Source organism: Myotis myotis, unplaced genomic scaffold (genome assembly GCF_014108235.1).
Source record: "Myotis myotis isolate mMyoMyo1 unplaced genomic scaffold, mMyoMyo1.p scaffold_m19_p_1, whole genome shotgun sequence".
Classification (NCBI taxonomy): Eukaryota; Metazoa; Chordata; class Mammalia; order Chiroptera; family Vespertilionidae; genus Myotis; species Myotis myotis.
In genome coordinates this window covers 53424183-53450667 of record NW_023416313.1, presented here as the reverse complement: position 1 = coordinate 53450667, position 26485 = coordinate 53424183, and the positions used below count along the sequence as shown (strand labels likewise).

Below are 26485 nucleotides of genomic sequence, written 5' to 3'. Positions count from 1 at the left end.
CAGGGCACATGCCCTGGATGTGGGCTCGATCCCTAGCGTAAGATGTGCAGGAGGCAGCCAATCAATGATTCTCTCTCATCATTGATGTTTCTATCTCTCTCTCCCTCTCCCTTCCTCTCTGAAATCAATAAAACTATATATATAAAAAAAAGCCATTCTCATCCTGAGTGTGAAAGTGCCCCTGACAAGCTCCTTGCCAGGAACCAGACAAGCTTCTTGCCTGGGAACTACACTCAGCATGAAACCGCTATAAGTTTTGAACAGTGTCTGTGAGCAACTGTGCTTTATCTGATTTTGCGGATCCGTTAGCAAGATGTGGTCTAACGTATCAGAAAAACCTAAGAGCTCAGAAGGGTGTTATGTGAAGCATAAAACTGGACATAATTAAGCAAATAAAATAAAAACTTTGAACTTGCCTGCACCCACCATTTGTACTATCTACCGCAGAGAGAATATTGAAAGCTGCTGAAATTACAGACATACCTCGTTTCATTGCGCTTCACTGCATTGTGCTCCACAGATGTTGTGTTCTTTACAAACTGAAGACAAGACCCTCCACCAGCAGAAAGACTAGAACAGGCTTTATTACAGTTACTGTCACTGCACTCAATATCTCCAAAGTGTGCCTGTGCTATTGGTTCTGCTAGAAGCAATGTGGTCTCTTCTGGTCAGTGTCCAGCATGGAAAGTCTGTTGCTGGAAAGGACTGGTAATGAATCTTCACTGCTCATTGGGCTGCAACCAAGTGTTGAGCCTACACCAATGGGCTCTTCAGGCCTTGCTTCCTCCAGGTCTGTCTGTTCTGTTGCTGTCAACCCTTATGCCAGGCTGAGTTTTAAAAAATGACTTTCCAATGTGACATGGCTTTGCATTCTTGCCAATAGGTTCCCTTGTCTTTGTAGGTGGGATATATTTAAAATAAAAGGGGGTTATAGTTATTAGAGTTTTTTAGGTCTTTTGGTCATTCTCAGAAATCTCCATCAGATAAACGCTTTTAGGAACTTACATATAATAAAGTTTTAATTATTAATGGGGAAAGTTTTATGTTACCAACATCCAAGTAGCCAATAGTCACAGCATTAGTTTATATCCATTCTTTTTTCTTGTTTTAATTTAGATTTTTATTTTTTGTTTTCTTCAAGCTAATATCTAAATAATCATGTATCCCTGTTTCAGGGGTCAGCAAGATAGTGGAGGGCAGCTGGACAAGGATTTAAAAATATGGTTCGCTTATTTTCTCTCTCCTCTCCTCTCCTCTCCTCTCCCCTATGCTCCAAGGGCCCTTCTTTCACTCTAACTTGTTTCCTGAGCCCATTTCTTCTACAACTCACTTCTTCTACCTCTGTGACTTTCTAAATAAACTTTCTCTTATAATTTGAGTCTTGGTTCTGAATTCTTCTCTTAACCAGAACTCAAGAACTGAAGTTGATGAACCTAGGTTAAAATAAACATTAAAAATATAGTAACAATTTAATGCTTCAAAAATAACTCCCGTGTGCACCCATGTTTGGCAATGGATTATACTAAGAAAACAGGCAAGGCAGGTTTTTAGGACACCAGGCCAGGCAGGGCTCTAGCAATTCACACAAATGTACAAAAATCCCAAAACTCGAATTCATCTCTGTTGGTCCAATATGGATGATGTTGCAAACCTCACACTTTTGGCAACTCAGATATACAATTAGAAGGGCATTTCTTTTAAAAAAATGTTTTTATTGATTTTTAGATAGAGAGGAAGGGAGAGAGATAGAAACACCAATGAGAGAGACACATTGATTGGCTGCCTCCTACACATCTCCTACTGGGAATTGAGCCCGCAACCCAGGCATGTGCCCTGACCAGGAATCAAACCTGGGACCTCTTGGTCCATGGGACAGCACTCAATCCACTGAGCCATACCAGCCAGGTGGACGGGCATTTCTTGAAGTGTTCCACAGCATGATGAGTTCTATTATGCTATAGAAGATGAAAGGAAAGAAGGAAGAAAAGATAACTAACCAAATATTGGGAAATACCATACTAAAGAAAGTTGGACAGATATTTTTTCCTGAAGGTCAATGTTAATGTATAATATGAGCCTTCAAGTGTTTAGCTCCTGTATGCATTTCCCAAATATTTTTAATAGCAAAACTTCTTCTTCTTTTTTTTTGGCTTGAGTTAGAAAAACGTATGACTTGGGGCAATTCTTTAAAATTCACAGCTTCCATTGACTACCTGGTGAAAGTCTCAGCTCCTTGCTCTACGGGCTTTTCCATAGGACTGCGCAAGACAAGGCAGCTGGCTGCCTTCATACGGAGTGATCCAAGAGAGACAAAAACAAGCAGGAAGCTGAAATGCCTTTTATGTTGTTTGCAATTCTCTGCAATTATAAAATGGACTGCAATTAACATCTTTGCAATGAAATATATTTTTGACATTCACGTTGTTTCCGCAATGTATATTTTTAGAGGTAGAATTGCTCTCATGCTGCCATCATGACGCAAATGTCATCATCTCTGAATGGCCTTTCCAGACTTGTCTAAAATAGACCTCTCCCCTGTCACTGTTTGTCCAATTACCCCATTTTACTTTGTATAGGATTAGCATTGTCTGACATTATCTTAATAACTTGTGGAATTCTCCCCTCCTTTAGAATGTAAGCTCTGTGAGGACAATTTTGATTAATCCAATCATTACTATATTTCTGGCATCTGGAATAATGCTTTGCCTGAGTTATGTGCCCAACAGATATTTAATGCATAAATAAATGCATGTGAGTCTCATTTTCCTGCCATCTTCCTAACACTCTGTTTTTAAAAAAATCTTCAAATAGGTGAAATTTGATGTCTCATTAATGTTAGCTTTTATGCCTTTGATCACTAATTAGGTTGAACTTTTTTGATATATACTGATGACTATACAGTTCTACTTTAAGAAATTGCTCTTTCATATTTTTTTCCAGTTAAAAAACATTGGGGCATTGTTCCTTTTCCACTGATCTCTAACAGGTTTTTGTTTTGTTTTGTTTTGTTTTTAATATATTGACTCATTGCCTGCCACTTTTATTGCTGAGGCAAATTGCTCCAAATTAATTTCTCTACCCAGGCCAGTTCACTTGCAGGCATAGACATTTCAATTCCAATATGACAGTGAAAGAGACTGATAGCTGTAAGGATTCATTCTGTTCTCACAAGTGTGGTCACGGCTGCTGTTTGCAGAATTTAAGTCTTTTGTTGCTCTGTCTGAGTTTTGTGAGTCAGCCTAAGGTCTTTAAAAGCACTTCCCCTTCGGACAAATGTGACAAAGCTGGGCCTCATCATTTGAAGCTGTGCTTCTGGGAGTCCTTAAAATAGTCCTCATGCCCCATCCTGCTTGTGGCTGCCCTACTTTAGCTCACAATTATGGAAGTTCCTTGATGTGTCTGTTGGTCATCTGTTTCCCAAACAGGGTCAGCTCCATGAAGTTATGCCAGCTGAATGTCACTGTACTGCTGGAGTCCCTGGCTGGCCATTTCCTGTTTATAGGCAATGCCTTTGGATATACACAAGCAAGGAGTGACTTCCAAGGTAGGTACCATTCTCAACATGTTCATAGTTAAGTTTTAAGCTTTGAAGTTACATTCTGCCTGCTGGCATCTCCAAGGGGTTAGCCTTCTCGGTTTAGGTTTCTTTAGCATCAATCTATGCAATATTGAATTGACAGCTGACATACTGGGGATTGCTTCTACCTCTGCATGACTGAAGAGACTACTTAAATCTGAGTAGATTCCCCCGGACAGTTGACCATGTCTTAATCCTCTCTCTATATAGCTATTCTCTCTTTCTCTCTCTCTCTCTCTCTCTCTCTCTCTCTCTCTCTCTCTCTCTTTCTCTTTCTCTCTCTTTCTATGAAAAAGAGGTGAATGGATTATGACAAGTAACAAAATAAAAGTAAATATGATACTGTAACTCCAACTTTGGTGATGAGGGACTATATTATATTATCTATACCTTGAATTAGTTTTAAATGAAACCATTATAGCAGTGGTTCTCAACCTTGGCTGCACATTAGAATCACCTGGGAATCTTTTTGAAATCCTGATTTCTGGGCCTCATCCTCCGGAAATTCTGTTTCTTTGTTATGGGGTGGGGCCACAACATTAGTAACAAAGAATCAGAATTTCCAGAGGATGAGGCCCAGAAATCAGGATTTTAAAAAGATTCCCAGGTGATTCTAATGTGCAGCCAAGGTTGAGAACCACTGCATTATAGCGTGCTCTTCCTCTATTTAATATAGCAGGGAATTAGTAAGACCTCTGAACTTTAGCTCCATGCTTAGCTTCTGGTTATTAGAAAGTGGGAAGATCGGAGTTGAGCAGGGACAAACCAGAGAGTGAAAGAGGGTCTTCAGGCTGCCAGTTAATTGGGCTGACCTCATGCTGCTCACTGAATGTTATAAGGATATAATTGGAATGTGCAGCATACCAAAATCAAAGTGAGTCTTCTATAAAAGTTCTATGTGGAAATTCAAAAAGTCTTTACTGTGCTTTTTTTGTTATTGCTTTGGCTTCGGTTCAACATGTAATTGAATTGGGCCAGTGATAGACTCTTCTACTCATAGATGATTGCAAAATGTTCTTCTTGAATTGTTAATGCAGATGTGAAATTGAGGTCATGCTGTTAATGCTTTTTTGTTTTGGATTGAAAACAGTATGACTTTTTGGTGGTTTCCTCTAAGAAAGATCAGTGCTAGTCATAATGTTTTTATTTCAATTTCTGAGGGAGCACTTTAATTGGGCCATGGTCATTTTCATCTCCCTTGGGCCACAGCTGAGAACCTGAATGTATGCAGAGTGTAGCTGCAGAGGCCCTGGTAGAAATCTTGTTTTGGGAACTACTAGCTGTAAAGTATGCCTGGGCTTCTGTGGCTTTTCTGCTAGTACCTCCTCCCATCAGCCTAAGGGACAGAACGCTTTCTTCTTTAGAAAATGATTCTGCCAACTTTTTGACTCTGATGTTCTCTCCTTTGCAGAGGGTAAAGAACTGTGCCTTTGAGTGTGGCTGATGAGCTAACCCCTAGCACAGAGGTCCTCAAACTTTTTAAACAGGGGGCCAGTTCACTGTCCCTCAGACACTCCACACATGCGCACTGAGGGCCCGGGACGAGTCGGCTGCTAAGAAGGACAGGCAGCGGTGGCAAAAACACCCGGCGGGCCGGATAAATGTTTTTCGGCAGGCCGCATGTGGTCCGTGGGCCACAGTTTGAGGACCTCTGCCGGGCCTAGCACAAAAGAAGAGCAAGTTCTATGGGTAGCCCATAATACTGAGGTACTTTATAAGCCACAGCAGCAAATCCACCTAAAAGGACTATGCTTTAAGATAAGGTACAATAGGGCCTTAGCTGGTTTGGCTCAATGGATAGAGCGTTGGCCTGTGGCCAGAAGGATCCTGGGTTCAATTCTGGTCAAAGTCATATGCCCAGGCTGTGGGCTCAATTCCCAGTAGGGGGCGTGCAGGAGGCAGCCAATCAATGATTTTCTCTCATCATTGATGTTTCTATTTCTCTTTCCCTCTCCTTTCTTCTCTGAAATCAATAAAAATATACTTTTTTAAAAAAAGATAAGGTACAGTAGGGGTCATTATGGCAAGAATTTAAAACCAGTGGGACTACTATTTCATGTTTTTAAAAATAGGATTGTTCCCTAAAACTCTGTGCACAATTAGCTCCTTTGTCTATCAAGGCTTCTTTGAAAGACACTGATATTTTTCATTTTCTTTTTTAAAAAAATGTATATTTTACTGATTTTTTACAGAGAGGAAGGGAGAGGGATAGAGAGTTAGAAACATCGATGAGAGAGAAACATCAATCAGCTGCCTCCTGCACACCCCCTACTGGGGATGTGCCCACAACCAAGGTACATGCCCTTGACCAGAATCGAATCTGGGACCCCTCAGTCCGCAGGCCAACATTCTATCCACTGAGCCAAACCGGTCAGGGCAATATTTTTCATTTTCTATGCAATGGTCTCCAACTTGTGATGGCTCAACTTACAATTTTCTACTTTACAATGGTGCGAAATACACATTCAGTAGAAACTGTATGTCACATTTTGAATTTTGATTTTCCCCTGACTAGTGAGTTTTGATACAAGGTATCTCATGCTGCTGGGCCAGAGCTCCCACCCAGGCAGGTTATCATGAGGGTTCACAGGTGATCCTCTGCAGTGCGTTACATACATTGCCAGCAGTTTTTGGATATTGTGTTCTGAGCACATTGAACATAGGCTATGCTAAGCTACAATGTCCGGTAGGTTAGGTGTACCAAATGCATTTACAACTCACAGTATTTTCAATTTATGATGGATTTGTTGGGTCATGACCCCATTATAAGTCCAGGACCATCTGCATTTCCTTTCCCTTTTCATTTTTTCCCCCTGTTAATTAGTCTTGTGCCAGTTTTATTATTATTTTAATTGTTATTTATTTTATTTTTCAATTATAGTTTACATTCAGTATTATTCTGTATCAGTTTCAGATGTGCAGCAAGGTGGTTAGACAACCATGTACTTTACAGAGTGGTTCCCTCGCTGCTTCGAGTACCCACCTGGCTTAATTTCCATTCTTGCTCCTACTTGGGTACTATGCTTGCTCTTTCTATACTATTTGGAATTGCTGGAAGAAGGACATTTACCATGAAAGAAGCAGTAATAGAACAGCACATTTTAAGTGAACCAATGGTGCAGAATGAGGGGATCTGACTGTCACATTGATCAGTGCAGTGGTGAGCTGGAGACAGCCCCCACTGGCTCCTGAGGGCCAAGTGTGCTCCTCGGTTCCCAAGTCCACAGTGTTAGCTTGAAATTCCCACGGTGGCTAATCACTTGAAATTACTTTATAAATCAGTTGTGTCTCTACCCCGACTCCCCGACGGGAGGAGGGAGACCCAGTTGCTAGACATTTCTCAACACTTCACTGCCTATGGTCAACGAACGAAAGCAGGAGGGCAAAGGTGAGTCCTGAGAACCCGCCGCTGCAAGTCTTCATGATTGGTGGGAATATTACAGCTACTTCAGTTACACAACAGCCCATGTAAAGTGAGACTGCACATGACTGAGCACAATTATTTTTAACAAGTACAACAAAGAAGGTGTATCTAAATGTGTGTTCTTTCAAAACGAGCACTGTGAAAAATGATACAATTGTTCCACCGAATTGTCATTACTCACATCCGTTTCCAAACCTCTTCTTGAAACCAGTATTTATTTCATTTTTTCATCATCCTTTATCCCCTCTGTGCCCTCTTCCATCTTGAAACCAGTTTTATAGAAATGTTTATGAAGTATGTCCATGTTTTATTACTTTATAGGTTAATAAGGAAGACAAAGAAGCTAAAATATCTTAATGCTTACCATATACTGACATACAGGATTCTTAGAATTCTGGCCCAGCTCCCCTTCCTTGGATTCGGGGAGGAAAAGTCCTCTCTTCCCAGTAGGGGGAGCTGGAGGGAGGAAATGGTTTCTTTTCCTAACACAGATGAAGTGCTTCTGGCTCCCATTTCTCCTCTTATATTGTTAAGAAGTGACAGGATGGAGAGTAGAAGTGACAGGAGGTGTCCTGACACCTCAAGTCTTAGAGAGGTGATTGGGCCCAACTTCTCACTGTTCTCTTAGGAACTTAACACCTTTTTTCTCAGCCAGAGCCATCATTTTTTTTTTTTTAAAGCAGAGTCCCATCTAACACTGAATATCAGGAATCCTGTTGCAAAAATAGATTTTTCTTTTACAGCTTTTATGCTTGGGAATTCAGTGTGTGAAAAAGTGTAGGCAATGTAACACATTAGATTTATTTTAATTAATTAAATTTACTGGGGTAACATTGGTTAATAAAATTATATAGGTTTCAGATGTACAATTCTATTATACATCATGTGTATATTGTATTGTGTGTTCACCACCCCAAGTCAAGTCTCCTTCCATCACCATTTATGCCCCCTTTATCCTCTTCTACTTCCCCCACCCTACTTTCCCTCTGGTAATCACCATGTTGTTGTCTGTGTCTATGAGTTGTTGGTTTCGGGGGTTTTTCTTTACTTGTTTGTTTGTTTGTTTGTTTGCTTAATTCCTTAAATGCTACAACAGAAGAGTAAAATGGTGAGTAGTTCTGTGCATGTGCAGGTGCGAGCTTATACATAGAGGATCAGGACTTTCCTCCTTTTTAGCATGTCACGGAAGTCTCCTTAGGGCTGCTTACATTACTACTCATGCACTTTTTGACCTATGATTTTACTCCCTAATCTTTTGAGGAAAACCCTGTCATATTTTAGGACCTTACCTGTTAGTAGTTCTCTTGACACTTGGAAAGAAAAATGTGGAAGGTCAAGAAGAGAAGAAAAGCTTTGAGAAATGGTGTGGTAAGTAACATATCCTCATTTTTATCCTGTTGGGAGAATCACTTAACATATGCTACTGATTTAAAACAGGCGGACACACTGTTAGAAAATGGTAGGAATGTTAGACATTTGATTCTTATCGCAGGTTGGTCCTCTCTGTGAAGTCAGTACCAGCACCTGAGGGCACGGATGCATTTCACTCAGAACTGGCTTGAATGTGGGGGTGGAAGCAGGGGTTCACTGTAGAAAGATTGGAGTCAGGACAGGAGAGGAAAGCAGGGAGGGTGGCAGTGGTGAAAGCAAGGGCAGGCGAGGTGGACTGGAGGGTCTCCTAGATTAAAAGGCAGGATGAGTGGGATGCTGGGAGGGAGGTATTTAATTAAACTGAATCCTACCAAAACCAGCCCCTGGGAAGTGCTGACAGACCGAAGGACGACTGGCTTGGGGACGTAAACCACTCTATCAATTATACAAATGAGTAACACATGGGAAAGGTCTCCGACGCCTCCCTGACACTTAATGAAAATTCAATTAGTGTTATTTTTCCTCCCCTTCCTGCTCTTGATGATGCTACCAGGTGGCACATAAAACTCACTGTGTTAGCTTGGGCCCAAGCATCACTGTGATAATACTGTCCCGCAGCATTTCCAGCGCAGGTAAAAGCTGAAGTCAATGTGTGAAATGGCTGAGTGAGAACTATAGCAGTCACAGATCAGGAGAGAAATAAAACTACAGTTTTAGCTGGAGTTGAGAAAGAAATAACAAGGGGTCTCATTTACCTTGGGGAAAGCAGGAGTATCTGGAGGCCCAAAGCTAATAATCCTAGGGGCTAGTCCCTGAGCCAGTGACCATGATCAGGGGCGGGGCCTCCCAGCCAACCTCCCGCATCCCCTTCCCGGCTCCCATTGGCCCCCATTGGGGTGGGCCCGCTAAACCTCACCTGTGCACAAATTCATGCACTGGGCCTCTAGTTTAAGCATAAAGGGATTTATTGCAGGGAACTAAGCCTCCAAGAAAGACTGGCAGTATGAGACTGGTGTGCAAAGCAAATTGCACACCAAATATGCCTCCCGCGTCCCCTACCGTGAGAAGCATAATTAGCCCAGGAAAGAATGTTGGGAAGTCATTAAAAAAAAAAAAAAATCAGGTGATGTGGGAGTCCGTAGATAATAAGCCTTAGCATTTGATATGAGTTCAGGAATTAAATCCAATTTCTATTTAAGGAGGTCAGGATGCCTAGGGCAATGAAAGGGTTAGAGGTAGGCAGCTGCCTGCTTCTGTGTGACCTCTGGAAAGGGCCTAGAAGTACACAGGTTGGGATCTTGGAACTTGCTGCTAGCCAACCTAGGTCTTTATTGTCTCAATTGTTTGCATTGCCTTTCTGGGTTTCCTTCCAATTATACAATGTATACCTACTGGAGAAAAACTCAGAATGAAACTTTCCCCTTTACTAATTAATTGACTCCTCAGTCTTTATTCAGATACTACATACATATACACACCTCAAATTAATTTCTTAAATTCCCACTCTCTAGAAAGTCTTCACAACTATGTGAGCCTTAAGACCCTCAGATGTCACTTTATGAGCCTCCTCTGACCCCTTCCCTTGTTAGAATTTAGTTTTCATTATGTCCGTAGTGTTTTAGGATTTCAGACAACTTTGCTTTGTTTAATGGGCCTCCAACACACTCTTGAAACAATGTTGACTTAATATCTTTGTATTGATTTGCAGGATGGTTGTCTGTTGTTTTCTGCCACCCACAATCCATCACCCCCTTTTTTGATAAGGGCAGATTATTTTCTTTTGGAAGAATTACCCTTCTTCTACTGTGTATGCACTATTGGTGGGGATGCCAATTAATCAACCTGTCTGCTTCCCCTAGTCACAAACTGGACTTATGAACCATGATGGCCAATTGGAATCTAATGGAACTCTCTCTGGCTATCGTATATAATAAAAGGGTAATATGCAAATTGACCCTAACAGTGGAATAACTGGGAACAACCAGCCCCTATGCTGTGCACTGACCACCAAGGGGCAGATGCTCAATGCAGGAGCTGCCCCTGGTGGTCATTGTGCTCCCACAGGGGGAACTCTGCATAGCCACAAGCTGGGCTGATGGCTGTGAGTGCAGCGGCAGTGGGGGGAGCCTCTCGTGCCTCCTCAGCAATGCTAAGGATGTCCGACTGTGGCTTAGGCCCACTCCCCACAGCCATCAATTGGACATCCCCCAAGGGCTCCCAGGCTGCCAGAGTGATGTCTGACTGCCAGCTTAGGCCTGATCCCCTGGGGAGTGGGCCTACACTGGCAGGTGGACATCCCCTGAGGGCTTCTGGCTGCCAGAGGGATGTCTGACTGCCAGCTTAGGCTCGATCCCCCTGAGAGTGGGCCTAAGTTGGCAGGTGGACATCCCCTGAGGGGTCGCAGACTGTGAGAGGGCACAGGCTGGGCTGAAGGACCCCCCCCCCGGAATACATGAATCTTCATGCACTGGGCTCTAGTCTATATATATAAAAGCCAAGCAACCAGAATGACAGGAATGACCAGTCACTATGACACACACCAACTGGCTTGATAGGGGCCCCAATCAGCGCCCCCCACAACTTTCTGCGGCCCCTCCCTCAGGCTGGCCCAGCCCCTGATCGGCTCCCCCATCCTGATTGGGGGCGGGGCCTGCCAGCCAACCTCCCATGTCCCCTCCCCCCATGCCAGCCCAGCCCCTATTGGCCCCCATTGGGGTGGGCTGGCCAGACCTTACCTGTGCACAAATTCATGCACTGGGACTCTAGTTTAAGCATAAGGGATTTATTACAGAGAACTAAGCCTCCAGGAAAGACTGGCAGTATAAGACTGGTGTGCAAAGCAAATGGCTGCTATTGGGAAGCTGAGGAATTGGGAAGCCACTGTGCCAACTTCTGGTGCCCACAGCAACTGTTGACTCCAGGAATATGCCACCTTAGCTGTGACCAAAGTCATGATATGTGCACTGGGAATGAACCAACAAGATGGATGATCCATGCCATGCCTCTCAACACCTATTAAGCTAGTGGCCAGATATTGAGACCTTGGCTAGCGCTATTGCAGAAAAATCAAAGCCCTTGACATCTATGTTCTAGAGCAGAAATTGCAGAAGCAGCACAGCGTGGTATCTACCTCTCTCCTGCCTTCCCAGGCTGATACAAATGAATATGGCTAGCTGAAGAATAAATACCTCTGGGATGCTAGCTGCAAGGGAGACTGAGCAACATAGGTTTTGAACTTTCTAGCCTTTACAACGAGTGAAGGGACCCTGGAACAGGGCAGAATGAATAGTGGAATCAATTCATTATATGAAAAGGGACTCTCTTCCCCATGTTTTGACTCATAAGCATAGTGACTAAAGGGCAAAAGAAAAATGGTTGGAGTGAATCTGTCCTATGCAGTGTTCTGATCTGCCGCTTAGACTCCTGAATGACCCTGGTTCCTGTCCTTTCAGGCATCTGCAGGTTTCCCCTTGGGTCTATAAGCCCCAACCATGGCTTTATAATGATTCCCTGTTTACCTGCAATTAACAGTTCTGTTATTTATAATCAAACACCTTAACTTATATACTTATGAGCACCATTTTGCAGGGTCTACCATCCTCAAATTCCTGCCGAGTACCTGAATGAATGCATTAGCCCTGCATCTGTTGCTGGAAGCTCCTCCTTGGTGTGAGTACTGTTCTTGGAATTCTAGTTTCCTGGAACTCAAAAGCAGAAGTCTTCAGAGATCAGCTAATTCAAATGCCCTCTTTTTCTTTAAGATAAATAATTTGAAGGAGAGAGAACATCTAAACTCATTTCTTTTCTTACTAGACACATTCCTTTATGATTTCTTACGTAAATAATATATATTTTACTTTACCTTAAAAAAATATTTCATTATCTTTAATAGCTAATAACAAATGATAATCATTAAGGAATTTATCTAACATCTTCTCAAAACCATACATTCAGCCTATATATATTCTAAACTAACCAAAAGTCAAACATTTAAGTCAGCTACATAACAGTATTTAATAAGGAGGCCCCAAATCATCTTTATTCAAGTTTTAAGGGGTACTTCCTAGGTTTAATATAAGGATTTTATTAATAAGTGAATTAATTCAAAGCTACCTTATTTTCTCTTTCTGATTTGTTAAACTTTAATCATAGCTCCTTTGTTGAAATCATTCTAGTCTAAGGAATTGCAAATTTTTATCTTGTTCTTTTTCTTTAAAATCTGGGAGAAAGATTTTCATATTTTGATTATAATTATTATCTATAATGAAACCAAAACAAAGTTCTTAAAAAAAAAAAAAGAGGGCACCCCTATGTTCATAGCAGCACAATTTACCATAGCTAAGATTTGGAAACAGCCTATGTGCCCATCAGCAGATGAGTGGATTAAAAAACTGTGGTATATCTACACAATGGAATACTACACCACTATAAAAAAGAAGGAACTTTTACCATTTGCAACAGCATGGATGGAACTGGAGAACATTATGCTAAGCTAAATAAGCCAGTTGGAGAAAGATAAATATCCCATGATCTCACTCATATGTGGGATATAATGATCAGCATAATTTGATGAATAAGAATAGATCCAGAGACAAATGGCACAGGTGGGGGGTGGGTTAGAGAGCAACCAAAGGACTTGTATGAATGCATATTAGCATAACCAATGGACGCAGACACTGGGGCAGTGGGGGCTTGCCCCGGGTGGGAATGGCTGTTGGGGAGATGGTCAAACGGGGAAAAAGGAGACATATGTAAAACTTTAGACAATAAATAAATAAATAAATAAATAAATAAGAGGGAAGAAAAACATTAGATTTTTTCACATTCCTTTATTATTAACATGATAGAAATTCTTCCTGAAATATTTCATCTACATAACAACCAAAGTCCTTTAGCAGTGTGGAAATATTCTTGGAAGAGAAAAGTATATAAACAACTCTTTTTTTAAAGTAACATAGGTTTTGGGTTGCTCTTGTCATTAGCTAAGAATTTTATTAAAGAATTTGTAGCCAGACTTGTGAAAAATCTATAAACATCTTACAGAAGTTTTTGGGTGTTTTTTTTTTTTTTGATACGGAAAATCATGCTCAGTGGAAAGCTTTGGGGGTTTTTAATTCTCAGTGGAAAGGCTTTTGGGGTTTTTAATGCAGCCATTGATCTTCCCTTCTTGAAGTTTAAAACTACAACAAGCCCATCTGTCAAAGCCTACTGAACTACAAACTGCCAAAGGGCCAGCCACAACCTTACAGCCTATGAAGATTTCAAAATACACTCTATGTCCTCCCCGCAAAAATATTTTCTGATGAATCATGTTTAACGAGGTTTTTTTATACTAGTGACCCAAAGACTTTGAAAAACATCCTCAAGAAGCTACTCCAGGAACTTCCAATGTAATGAATTTTAACAGCTGTTTCTGCTACCAGGCCTATAAGTGGAGTTTGATTTCCCTTGAGGCGATTCCATTAATTTGTTTTTATTATTTTAGGATAGCTAATATGCTGTAGCTGGCTGGGTTCTGACCCTAGGAACCGTGTGGGTGACGTGGTAATCCTGGCCCTCCTCAGTGCTCTGCTGAGAGCTCCTTCTAAAGACCACCCCGCTGGGTGGATAGTGCAAGAGCTAGCATGACCCAGGCCTCAGTGGCGCCCCCACGTGGTGGTCCCCACTCTGCACTCAGGAGCAGAACATTCCTGCCAAGCACTCGGGAGAAGTTCTCAGGAGCGCAGAACACGCAGCAGTTTCCTGAGGTGGTAGAGGAATGTTATTTCCGCTCAGCTTTTCAAGTGCAGACCAAACCATCCCTCAGGTGTTTCGGCCCGTACCTGTGGGAATGCACTTGCAATGGGAGGTCAGGAGAGCTGTGCTTCCAATGACAGGTGGCTTCAAGGAGACTCCATTGTGACTGCAGGTTATGCATCAGAAAATTAAGGATAATAGCTCCTGCCCTTTGGATTTCTTGGGGGCTGTTATATATAGAAGATGTGGAAACAAAGGTGAACACATTTAAAAAAGAAATACTGCTATGCACTTACCAAAAGTGTTCTTTTAGATGGGAATCTAATATTAAGCTTACCTAAAAACTTGGTGCCTTGTAGAGCATTTCCCTCTCCATACAGAGAGGATGAGGTCTGGTTTCTTCTTTATAATTTAATTGCGAAAGGTTAATTTCAAAGGGAAAGAAGTTAAGATATTTCCTTGAATGAATCTGAGCAGTTTGGTCACCAGGAATTCTCTGAGTAATGTATTTCTAATATAATAATCCTAGTCCATTTAGAAAATATTTATATGATGGAATAAGGCATAGTATGGCCAGTTTAATTCTCTTAACCAAATTAATTTGTTAGCTTCTAACATAATTATATTAACAATGATGCATTTGAAATGCTATTCAAAAGTTCAAATGGTTGAATTTTGTCATAAGAATCTGGGCTTCATATTTAAAATACATCATACATGAGAGTATGTAAGGAAAGAATCAAATTGTACAGTTGAATCGGCAACTTGTGGTTTGTGTTGTGTTACGTCTCTATCATAAGTCATTTGGATTTGCCAGACTCATAGCATCAAGCTTTAGAAGCCGAGTCACTGAATTGAAAATGATTTCTCAATGAGCAAAATAATGCTGCTATTTTCATTTTTATTCCCCTGTATGCAAACCTGACTAAATCTGTGATTATTGTTGCTGATTTTTGGAATTGACAGGTCTGGAAAGATGTGGATGTGGCTAGAGACTTCTCAAAATATATTTGTTTTCTAATTTTAAGAATTGTATATACTCATGGTAGAAAATGTGAACAATTCAACAAAGCATGAAGAAGGTATTAAAAAAACAAGGAACCCTCTTGCACTGCTGGTGGGAATGCAGACTGATACATCCACTGTGGAGAACAGTATGGAGATTCCTCAAAAAATTAAAAATGGAACTCCCATTCGACCCAGTAATCCCACTTCTGGGAATATATCCCAAGAAAACAGAAACACCAATCAGAAAGGAAATATGCACCCCTATGTTCATAGCAGCACAATTTACAATAACTAAGATTTGGAAACTGCCTAAGTGCTCATCATCAGATGAGTGGATTAAAAACCTGTGGTACATCTACATGATGGAATATTATGCTGCTATAAAAAAGAAGGAACTTTTATCATTTGCAGCAGCATGGATGGACCTAGAGAGAATTATGCTAAGCTAAATAAGCCAGTCAGAGAAAGATAAATATCACATGATCTCACTCATATGTGGGAATAATGAACAACATAAACTGATGAACAAAAATAGAACCAGAGAAAAAGAAACACTGAACAGGCAGTCCAACCTCAGAGAGAAGGCAGGGGAGGTGGGGGGTAAGAGATCAACCAAAGGACTTATATGCACATATACTAGCATAACCAAGGGACCCGGACACTAGGGTGGTGGGGGCTTGTTCTGGGGGGAGAGAGAGTGATGGGAGGGGGTCAATCGGGAAAAAGGAAACACATGTAATACTTTAAACAATAAAAAAGTAAACTAGCAAAACAAACAAACACACAAATAAAAAAACACCCAAAGTGGCACTATTCAGAACTAGCCATTTCTAACACCCTGGTATAATTGTTTTCTTTTTTTTTAAATTTTCTATATTTCACTATTTAAAACAAGTTCTACTATGTGACCCGTTTTTTTCCTTGATATTAAACATTATTTATTTGTTCATCTAATAAATATTTAGAGGGTCTTCAATTACATGTTTTTAAATAGCCACAAGATATTCAACATGGTTCACGTTTTATTGACTTGTGCCCAACAAAGGAGTAAAGGTGGGGCTTTTTCCTTTCTGTTGTGTGTGTTGCCCTGACTCAGCTCAGTGGCATATCTGAATCATCCCAGTTGAATTTCTAAAGGCTCTAAAGTTTGAGTAAGGCATAAAAATCTGGAAGTATTGCCATTGAGGATCTGAGACATTCTTTATGTTAATCTCTTTCAATTTAAAGAATTGCCAGCCATCATCACTGAATATGGAAAAACTCTATAGCACAATAAATAAATACTGTATGACAACCAACTCTCTTTTATTCAATTTTAATAACCTTAAGTCATTAAATATTTTATTGAAAAATGATACAAAGTCATCAAGTCCTTGTTTTCCTTTATATTCCAATAAATTCAACAAATATTTTAGAGACCCTACAACAGTGATGACGAACCTTTTGAGCTCAGCGTGTCAGCATTTTGAAAAACCCTAACTTAACTCTGGTGCCGTGTCACATATAGAAATTTTTTGATATTTGCAACCATAGTAAAACAAAGACGTATATTTTTGATATTTATTTTATATATTTAAATGCCATTTAACAAAGAAAAATCAACCAAAAAAATGAGTTCGCCTGTCACCTCTGACACGCGTGTCATAGGTTCGCCATCACTGCCCTTTAACAACCAAGACGTTGAGCAAGAGGATGAATATGACATGATTTCTACTCATGAATGGCTCACATTCTAGTTGGAGACCTAGTCATGAATATAATTGCCTAACGTTTACTTGGTGCTGTACTAGAGACATTAATAAAGTGCTATGGCAACCTTGAGGAATTATTCAACAGCGATGAATTCTGACTGTGGACTGGGAAAAGCTCAGAGGAATCAGTATTTTAGTTTGTCTTAGAGCTCCCTAGACACAGACCCTGATACCTCGATATGAGGATTCATGTGCAAGTGATTTCTCCAGGAAGTGCTCCCAGGAGAAACTTGTAAGGAAGTGGAAGAAGTCAGATAAGGAAGGGAAAGGAACCAAGCACAGGATGAGATTTCAGGCACAGTCCAGCAGAACCGCGGGGGATTCAGGAGGGTGAGTTCTGCCTCAGAGTGGCCTGCGTTGAAAAGAGCTAGGTTTTTGTACTCCTGCACCCATCAGTCAGGGGCTGGGGCTGAGGGCTGCCCTGGTGGTGGTGGTGGGAGGCGGGGGGGGGGGGGGGGGGGGGGAGAGCGGGGGGGGGGGGGGGGGGGCAGGACATAAGCTCCAGGTTCTCTGACTTCTACCCTTTCATGCACAATGGCTCCAGCAGATTGAGGACAACCCTCTGAAGAGAGTCATATGTACAGGCTATTAGAAGCAAAAGCAGAGAGGCAAGGGGGGACACACGGGTAGTTAAAGGAATCTGAGAGGCTCCAGGTGGAGCACTGACAATATTTACTACAGTGTTGGATATTGAAAGGAAATAAGTAGAATTTTAACAGATTTGGAAATAGGAAAGGACATTCTAGATTTGTGCTGTCGAACTATGTTAACCTCTAGTCACATATGGCTAATGGCCACTAAACTGGAACATGCAAATAGGGAACATTTCCATCAACAGAAAAAGTTCTACTGGACCATGCTGTATCTAGACTGAAAATAGTATTAATAAAATCATGGACATGTGAAAGAGCAAGCAGCTTAGTGGGACTCTAATGAAGGGAGATGGCTGGAATACAGGATGTGACCAAATTGTAAAAGTTTTGGAATTGTCGATCCTTTAGTAGCAGTAGCATCTAAAACATACCTGTTGTTCAATGGGAACTTACTATTTTCAGGACCCACATTGAAAACATACATAAAAATCTGGCAGTATCCATTTGTATCCACTATTGTCTTTATGCCTTTATCTGAAGACTTTGCCTCTAATTTGGTCTTCTGGCCTCTCTTTTCCTTTGGCCCCTCTGCAGCCATTTCTCCAACACTAGTTCATTGCCTCTTCTCTCAGCTCCAGGCTTAAATATTAAACCCCAATTCAACAGAGTTTGAATTCCTACTCAGCATTTTGAATTTCCTACCCTCTCTTATCAACCACTTCCCAGTTAGCTCCAATTGGACAATGAAGAATTTGTAAAGACAGGGGGTAGCTTGAGGCAAATTAAGTTAATGGATTCAGGAGTCCTGAGCACGTTGAGTAGACTGTGGGAAGAGTCAACGGGGATAGAAAAGTGAAAGGAACAAAACAGTGGAATGATCATTAATGGAATAAGAAAATTCTAGGGAACAAGTTTTAGGAAAATACTTTCTTGTTTTTTCCCATCAATGGAAAGAATGTATTCCCCATCAATACTGCCTGCTATAAAAGGGAGACCAAGGCTACTTACAATATGTTAAGACCTTGTTCTTCATACTTCCTGTAAAGTAAAATCTAAACTCTATCCTCTTAACCTACATATTTTCTACATATACATTTATAAGAGAAGGAAATGACAGAACTACAAGCTTAAATCATGAAATGTTTTATTTTAAATAAAAAAAAGTGTGGTAAAATACACATACAGTTACCATCTTAACCGTTTTTAAGTGTACATACAGTTCAGTAGAGTTGAGTGAATTCACATTGTTGAGCAACACATCTCTGTAACTTTTTCATCTTGCAAAATGAAAACACTGTATCCATTAAACAGCAATTTTCCCATCAACTCCCACCCCCACTATTGGCAATCATCATTTGCCTTTCTTTTTCTATGAATTTAACTACTCTAGATATCTCATATTAGTAAAAATCATACAGTACTTGTCTTTTTGTGACTGGGGCTTATTTCACTTAGCTTAGTGTCCTCATGTTTTATCCATGCTTTAGTATGTAACAAGATTTCTTTTTTTAAAAAAAAACAAAAAACAAAAACAAAAAGGCTAGATAACATTCCATTGTTTGGATAAGCTGAATAATAGTTCACTGTATGTATATAGCATATTTTGTTTATTCAATCACCTGTCAACAGATACTTGGGTTGCTTCTATCTTCTAGCTATAATGAATAATGCTGCTATGTACATCAATCATATAATTTTTCAAAAATAGATCTTTTAGAATATAGCCTAAAGCTTGTACAAATCATCATCTTCAACATCATTTAGGATATATATTTAATAATCATAATGGCAACCTGAGAGCATAATAAGATATTTAAAATCATCACAGGCATTTTTTTTTTTTTTGGAAGTAGGATTTCTTGTCAGAAATTTCCTCATTTATGTTCTATTCCCGGGGCCTACAGTCATAGTGGTCACAGATTCAGAAGGCTATTTTTTAAGATACTTAATATTTTACTCTGCTTTCAGGTACTATTATTTAAGAAATAATTAAATATATCCAATCTGCTGTGATTTCTGTAGCAGAGGAAACTAGTCTAATAGACTTTAACATGATTCTCAAGAAATAAACATTGAGCTAGAAATTGATTTGGGGTATCCTTTTTATCTAACCAGAATATTCACTCAATCTGAACATATTACAGCAAGTACTCCAGTGCTTATTGACTCTATCACAACTATAAAGAATTGTGCTTTAAAGGATGTGAACCCGTTTCAATCAACTATTGAAAGACTAAAAATGGCATCGGTGTGTGGTAATCTGGGTAGTATGTCCTCAGCCAGATGCAAGAACAACATGATTTCAAATAGGTCCTTTCAGGGCTGATCTTCACCCTGATCCACGAGGCAAATCTTTTTAGAAAGATGAAGAATTCCTCAGCCAATTTAGCCAAGTTTCACCAACCATAATTTTCACTGTTATGAATGCCTTCTCTCAGATTTTTGTTCCTTTTTTTGGAATTTGTTAAATTGCATGGTGAGGCCTTTTTTGCACCACACACTCATTCAGTCCCAAACCAACTAAAAACCTCGCAATGTGTCTGTGGAGCTGATAAACAAGCTCACAAAAAAGAACAGAAAGTCTTGATTTTCCAAGTTACAGAGGTCTCTTCAGTGGGGGAGAAGGAATGCATGCTATTAAATGAAATAGAAACTATCCAGGCATTTAAATGCCTCATCATTTGGGGGGAAATAATTTAGTCAATCCTGTTAATTTCACTAACCAAAAGTGATTCTCTGTAAAGCTTGATTCACAGTTTTATTTTCCCAGCCCTTTGTGGATTGTCAAGGTATTTATATCTGACCTATAACTCACCCTTATTTTCTGCTCCAACACAGATAATATAATATGCTGATCTTCCTCTCTGTTTAAAGTTCTCAATGCGAAAAGCAACAGGGCTGCTTTCCTGGATAAAGAGACTATTAGTTTTACATTTTTTTATATCTCAGCACTCTTTAAAAAGGAGTCTGACTACTAGGAGAGACCAAAATGTGAAAATCAGAGCCTGCTGGCAAAGCTGTGATGATGGCCCACTAGCGTGCGTGGCTTCCTACCCTCAGTGCGGTCCCTGCATGGGTAATATCTGTTCTCTTTCATTCCAGCTCCTTCCAGAGGGATATAATTTTGTCACATGGGCACTGTCCACTAAGCCAGCCCGAACAGACGATGGGTTGTGTGACTGTGTACATGGGCAAGGGCCTCGGGAGGAATTTGAGGCTGTGGTACACAGTGACCCCAAATGGGGAGAGATTTCCTGGAAACTGAACTTCAGCCGAAACCCAGGAGTTTAAAAAAGGTAAGAAAGTAAATGTCAGCTCATACCACTGGAATAAGTTATTGACAGTGGATTAGGCAAAAAAAAAAAAATCATAGTAATTATCTACACATCCCTATCAACCATGTCTTTTTGTAATTTAATAATATTTCTACTGAGTTTTTAAATGGTTTCTCACTGCTCATGTTTCTGTGTGTGAAAACATACTATATTTTTTAAAAATCAGTGAAAACATAAAATAGAAAAAGTGTGATGTCTGTTCAGTTTATTTTCCTGCCCTCCTTTTGGAGGTTCACAAATCTCAGTGGGAATTCTGTAAATGAATTTTTCGCATGATTCTTACTGACTTGAGAACTGCAAAGGAAAGATATTTGCTAAAGTTGAAGCATATCCTCACATTTCTCTCTCCCTTTCTCTACTCTGAAACTATGTAGGTGCTTTCAGGAAAGACTTTCTTTGCTTCACTTTGGCCAATGCAACTTATGACCTCTGGCTTATATATCCTTAAAAAATTCTCCTGAGAGCATCAGAAGAAAGTAGAGGAACATGAAAAACTATTATAGAAGCCTTTTCTCAGAAGATCTGGATTCAAGTTCTAGCTCAACTACTTAGCAACTTTGTGACCTTCAGTAAATCTCTCTGCCTTTCTCTGCAATCTAAGGGTGGGGGTATCTGTCTCACAAAGTATTCTATGGGTTAAATGAGGTGATGGATGAAAGTAAATTGTGACACACCACACAAGTGTAAGACATTATCAATATAAGATGTAGATAGGTAAGCTCGAAAGAGACAAAGCAAAAGACTTTATTTTGGACTTTGAAGTATTGAACTGAAATGATGAATGCATATATGAATCACTTCTTAAGAACCTCTAGAGATATTGTCCCAAGCATGATTTTATTATTCACCTCTCTAATTCTGTGTGCTAGTTACTATTCTCCCCTTATATAGATGTGGAAAAATGCTCAGCTGGGTTACTCTGGTTATATTTCTACCAGGTGGTAGAATCAGGATTCAAACCCTGGTCTGTAGAAATACATGGCTTGATAGCCTGCCATTGTAACCACAGTTCAATGCTGATTCCCTTCCAGCTATTTATGATAGAGATGGTGCTCCCAGGAATTCTATGAAATATCTTGGGAACTCCTGAGGCCAGTCTAATGCTACCACCACAGGTCCTGGTGGCTAATGTTGTGAGAGAGACTTATAGAAACTTCAAGACTCAGAGCATCAGATAGTAAGAGGCAGCATGCTTTGAGTGCTTGCTGTAAGCCAGACATAGCTCTAAATAATATTTCTGCATTGCTTATTTAATCCTTCAACCCAACAAGGTCATCTGTTCTTTAAAACTGTCCCCATTTTGTGAATGAACTAACTGCAGTGCAAAGAGGCTAAGTAACCTGCTCAGAGCTTGAGAGGAAGAAGAGGAATTTGAACATGGGCAGTCCGGCTCCAGAGACCCATGTTCTTAACCTCTACACTGTGTCTCTCATGGTCTGTGAGATGAAAGCATATCTGCAGAGTACTTGGTTCACATTACTTGATCCTAAGCAGTAGCCTTCAGTGTCAATGTCATTGTTTTCAGTTACCATTTGCATGTGCAGAAAACATCCACATGCAGTGTCTCCAGGGTCACGAGATGCTGAAAATAAATCATGTAGAAAATATGGCTAAATAAATCAATCCTGTTTCCTTGCCTTTTCAGCTTCGTAGGAAGCCATCTGAGAAGAGCAGAATAAGTGTGGCCTTTGGGGGGGAGACTTGGTTACATCAGATAAAAAAAATTAGCCAGGGCAGAGGGTGACCTTAGGCAGGTAGCTTCACATCTCTAAATCTTTGTTTTCTCATTCATAAAATGAGGGATAAAGAGATAATTTTGTAAAATGTCTTTCCTAGAGTAAATGCCTAATAAATACTGATTCTATTTTCGCCTCTATTGGAATGCATTTCAGTCACCTAAGCATTTTTACCTTCTGTTTTTTTAAAAAATCCTAAACCTACCAATTTATCTGAATTTCTCAGATTATCTAAAAGAGTTTTTAGGACATTCAAATATTTTGTGATCTTTAAGAATCTAGTGATACAAGCAGTCACAGATGGCATGTGAGGCTCCAGAGGGTGGTCCCATGATGACACTTAAGGTTGTTCTGATCATCTCAATAACTGGTTAGTTTAGCTGACATGAATTACCTTTATCATTAAAGCTGTCAAAATCATTTGTTTAGATTAATGTTCTAGATCCTGGCCAATAGAGTCATAGTGATCAAAGACTCAGAAGTCTTTTTTTTTCCTTCAAATAAATCTACGGATTGTAAAGGAACAATTCTGGCTGCTGTACTGGATACACCTTTTATTTGTTTGTCTGTTTTTAGACAAACCAATATTCCTCAGCAGAGAATTTCTCTCCGGATCGCTGGAAAATGTGCTGAGTGGGGACGGAGTATTTTCTGAACAGGAGAGGCTACCGGAAGTTTGAAAAAAGAGATTCCAATTGTGATTTTTGCAAGAATATAGACATCACTATCTCTTCAACTTAAATTTAGAAAATTCTGGAGAAAAAAAAATAGTCTTATATGATCTGGCCCATAGACTTTCTGCTCAGGAAGGATTACAAGGGATTCATCCTTGTTGGTTCTAGCAAAATCAAGAAAATTTGATTATGAAAGAGACCCTGAAGGAGCTAGATCATTTCCAGAGTGAGAGGAAAGCAAAGTAAAATTGGAGAACTCTCATGCCCTACAACATGCAAAGATGAAAAGGAAATAAAAACAAAACAAAACGGGAGAGAAGTTATTATACTAGCAGAGATGAAAGACAGAAAGAGGCCTTCAGCCAAAGAAGGGATGCTTACATGCTAAGTCAACTTTCCCTAGCTACAGACCATTAAAATAAAAAGTCAAAGCACAGAGAATTTCTGGGCAGCCTAATGTTGACATTAAGGCTCTTATCTGGTAAAGTCAATTTACAAACATAGATGAAATTATCTAGGACTTAATCTACAGCCATAAACCAGATAAACTTTGAATATTAACAAACTGAATTAGAATCAAGTAGAAACAGCAGGCTTCCTGGAACATAGGAAATGGCAGACACCCAGTTAAAGCCAATGCAAAAATGAAAGCAGTGTAAAGACCAAGAAATGGCAAGACCTCACCATCTTCCCAGACAACCACAAGGGGAAAATGTTGACACTTTGAAGCAAAACAGTAACTAGACCTCAATACAGTGAGAAATTGTGGTGATGAGAGCACAGTGGTTCTTTTGACAGTAGGATTGTCCATGATCTATGGTGGAGAATCCCAAAGAAACTAAGTTTTTGCAAAAAAAATTTTAAATAAGTTTTTACTGATTCTAGAGAGATAGAAGAAGGGAGAAACACAAAAGAAACATCAATCAACTGCCTCCTACATGCCCCCTACTGGGGATTGAGCCCACAACCCAGGCATGTACCCTGACTGGAATTGAACTGGCGACCTTTCCATGTATGGGGCAAGGCTCAACCAACTGAATCACACTGGCCAGGGCTGCAAAAATGTTTTTAAAGGGAAAATTAAATTGTTTATAACATTGACTTAGGTTTAAATTACATTTTGGAGCATGAGCACTTCTCCTTCAAAAGCATAAACATCTCAATTCTCAGTATTTTTCACATAAAATTCTTAATGAAGATGGGCAACATGACAGGATTTTGAATGAGATTAATTCAGTTAAAATTGGAACCTTGAACCTGGCTGGGGTGTCTTAGTGGTTGAGGGTTGACGCATGAACCAGGAGGTGACGATTAAATTCCTAGTCAGGGCACATGCCTGGGTTTCGGGCTAGATCTCCAGTAGGGGATGTGCAAGAGGCAGCCGATGGATGATTTTCTCACGTCATTGATGTTTTTATCTCTCACCCGTTCCCTCCTCTCTCTGAAATCAATAAAGAAATATATATATATAAATATAAATATATATATATTTTTAAAGTTAGAACCTTGAGTTATCAGTTTCCTAACATGAGAGTAATAAGGCTACTTAACCAGATAGGATTTTAAAAACATTCCTTGGTCACAATTTTAGCTGTGCTTAAATATGTAGGAAACATTGAAAGAGGAAAATATGAAACTCTGAGTAAAGATGAATTAACTAGAAAAACTTCCTGCTACGTGAAGAAACTGCCCTTCAAAGCAACAGTTGGCTGGAAGATACATCAGAGCTTCGAAATATTGCCAAAAACATTAGGATACCCTTTGGACTACTAAGTCACATTTGATGATCCAGCACATTTAACACTCTCTGTCAAAAAGTAGAATTGCTCATTTCAATATTTACTCAGTTGGGGAAACATTTATGACATGCATGAACTTTAATTTCACAAGACTCAGTTTATTCTGGTGAAAATATTAGTGTTTAGAGATGCAATGTTACACATGAAAATAAACAAACCATGGTTTCTACCTACGTGAGGGTACTATGAGGCATGCTTGATTTGATATTTTTAAAAACAGGCCATGTTAAACTTGGACAAGAACATACTTTGAAGAACATACTTTAGGCAGAGATGTTGATTGCACAGTACTAGATCTGAGTTTCAGATGATAGCATGCTCACTTCCATTGGACTTCCCAAAGGACAACATGAAAAAAACACACAACTGAATAGGTGTGGTGAATTACATCTGGCTCACCCTTAGAATGTTAGAGAGACTAAGCATGTTTTCAGTGAATGTTTATCTTAGCAAGTTTTCCATGTAACCGCATAACTCTTGTAGCTCACTTAGTAATATCTGGGAAGTCTCCTGCTATAGACTCAATGTCTGTGTCCCTCCAGAATCCCCAGTGATGGTAGTAGGAGATACGACTTTTGGGAAGTGATTAGCACAGACAATGGAGCCCTCATGAATAGGGTTACTTTCCTTATAAAAGAGACCCTAGAGAGCTCCCTCATCCTTTTGCCATGTGAAGACACAGGTCATCTTGGAAACCAGGAAGCAGGCTCCCTTCAGACCCTAAAACTGCCAGTGCCTTGATGCTGGACTTTCTGGCCTCCAGAAATCTGAGAAGTAAATGTTGTTTAAGCCACAATCTTAAAACCAACTAGCAGACACACTGAAATTCAATTAAGGGTGGTTGTATTAGTTACTTAGGAATACAAAGCAACATCTATTTATTTAGCTATCTATTTGGTAGGTCAGCAATTTGGGCGAGGCTGAGCTGGGCAGTTCTTATGTTTGCTGATCTTGGCTGGTATTATGAGCTGAATTGCTTCATCCTGCCCCCCACCTTGTGCCCCTTCAAATTCACATATTGAAGTCCTAACCCACAGTACCTCAGAATGTTACCATATTTGGAGAGAGGGTCTTTAGAGAGTAATTAAGGTAAAATGAGGTCATTAGGTTACACTATAAACTAATATGACTGGTGTTCTTATACGAGGAGGAAATTTGGACACAGATGCATACAGAGGGACGACAACATGAAGACACAGGGAGAAAACCATGTGAACATAAAGATAGCTGACTGTAAGCCAAGGAGAGAGGCCTGGGACTGACCCTCATAGACCTCAAAGGAAACCAACCCCGCCAACACTTTAATCTCAGACTTCTAGCCTCTAGAACTTTGAGAAAATAAATTTCTGTTATTTAAGCCACCCAGTCTTGTACTTTGTTATAGTAACCTTGGCAAACTAATATAGCTGGGCTGTCTCTTGCTTCTTCAGATAGCTGGTGGGTTGGCCAGGCTGGCTGACTATGCTGGCTTCAGCTTGGCT

The 26485-nt window shown here is 40.0% G+C and overlaps 1 long non-coding RNA gene across 1 annotated transcript; it reads left to right on the top strand.

Annotated features, from left to right (window-relative positions):
- Positions 1–3422: 3422 nt before the first annotated feature.
- On the top strand, positions 3423–22552 carry LOC118654092. Its single transcript, XR_004966968.1, has 5 exons — positions 3423–3544; positions 8283–8369; positions 11961–12041; positions 20563–20756; positions 21170–22552. It is a non-coding gene; the product is annotated as an uncharacterized LOC118654092 (long non-coding RNA).
- Positions 22553–26485: the final 3933 nt, after the last annotated feature.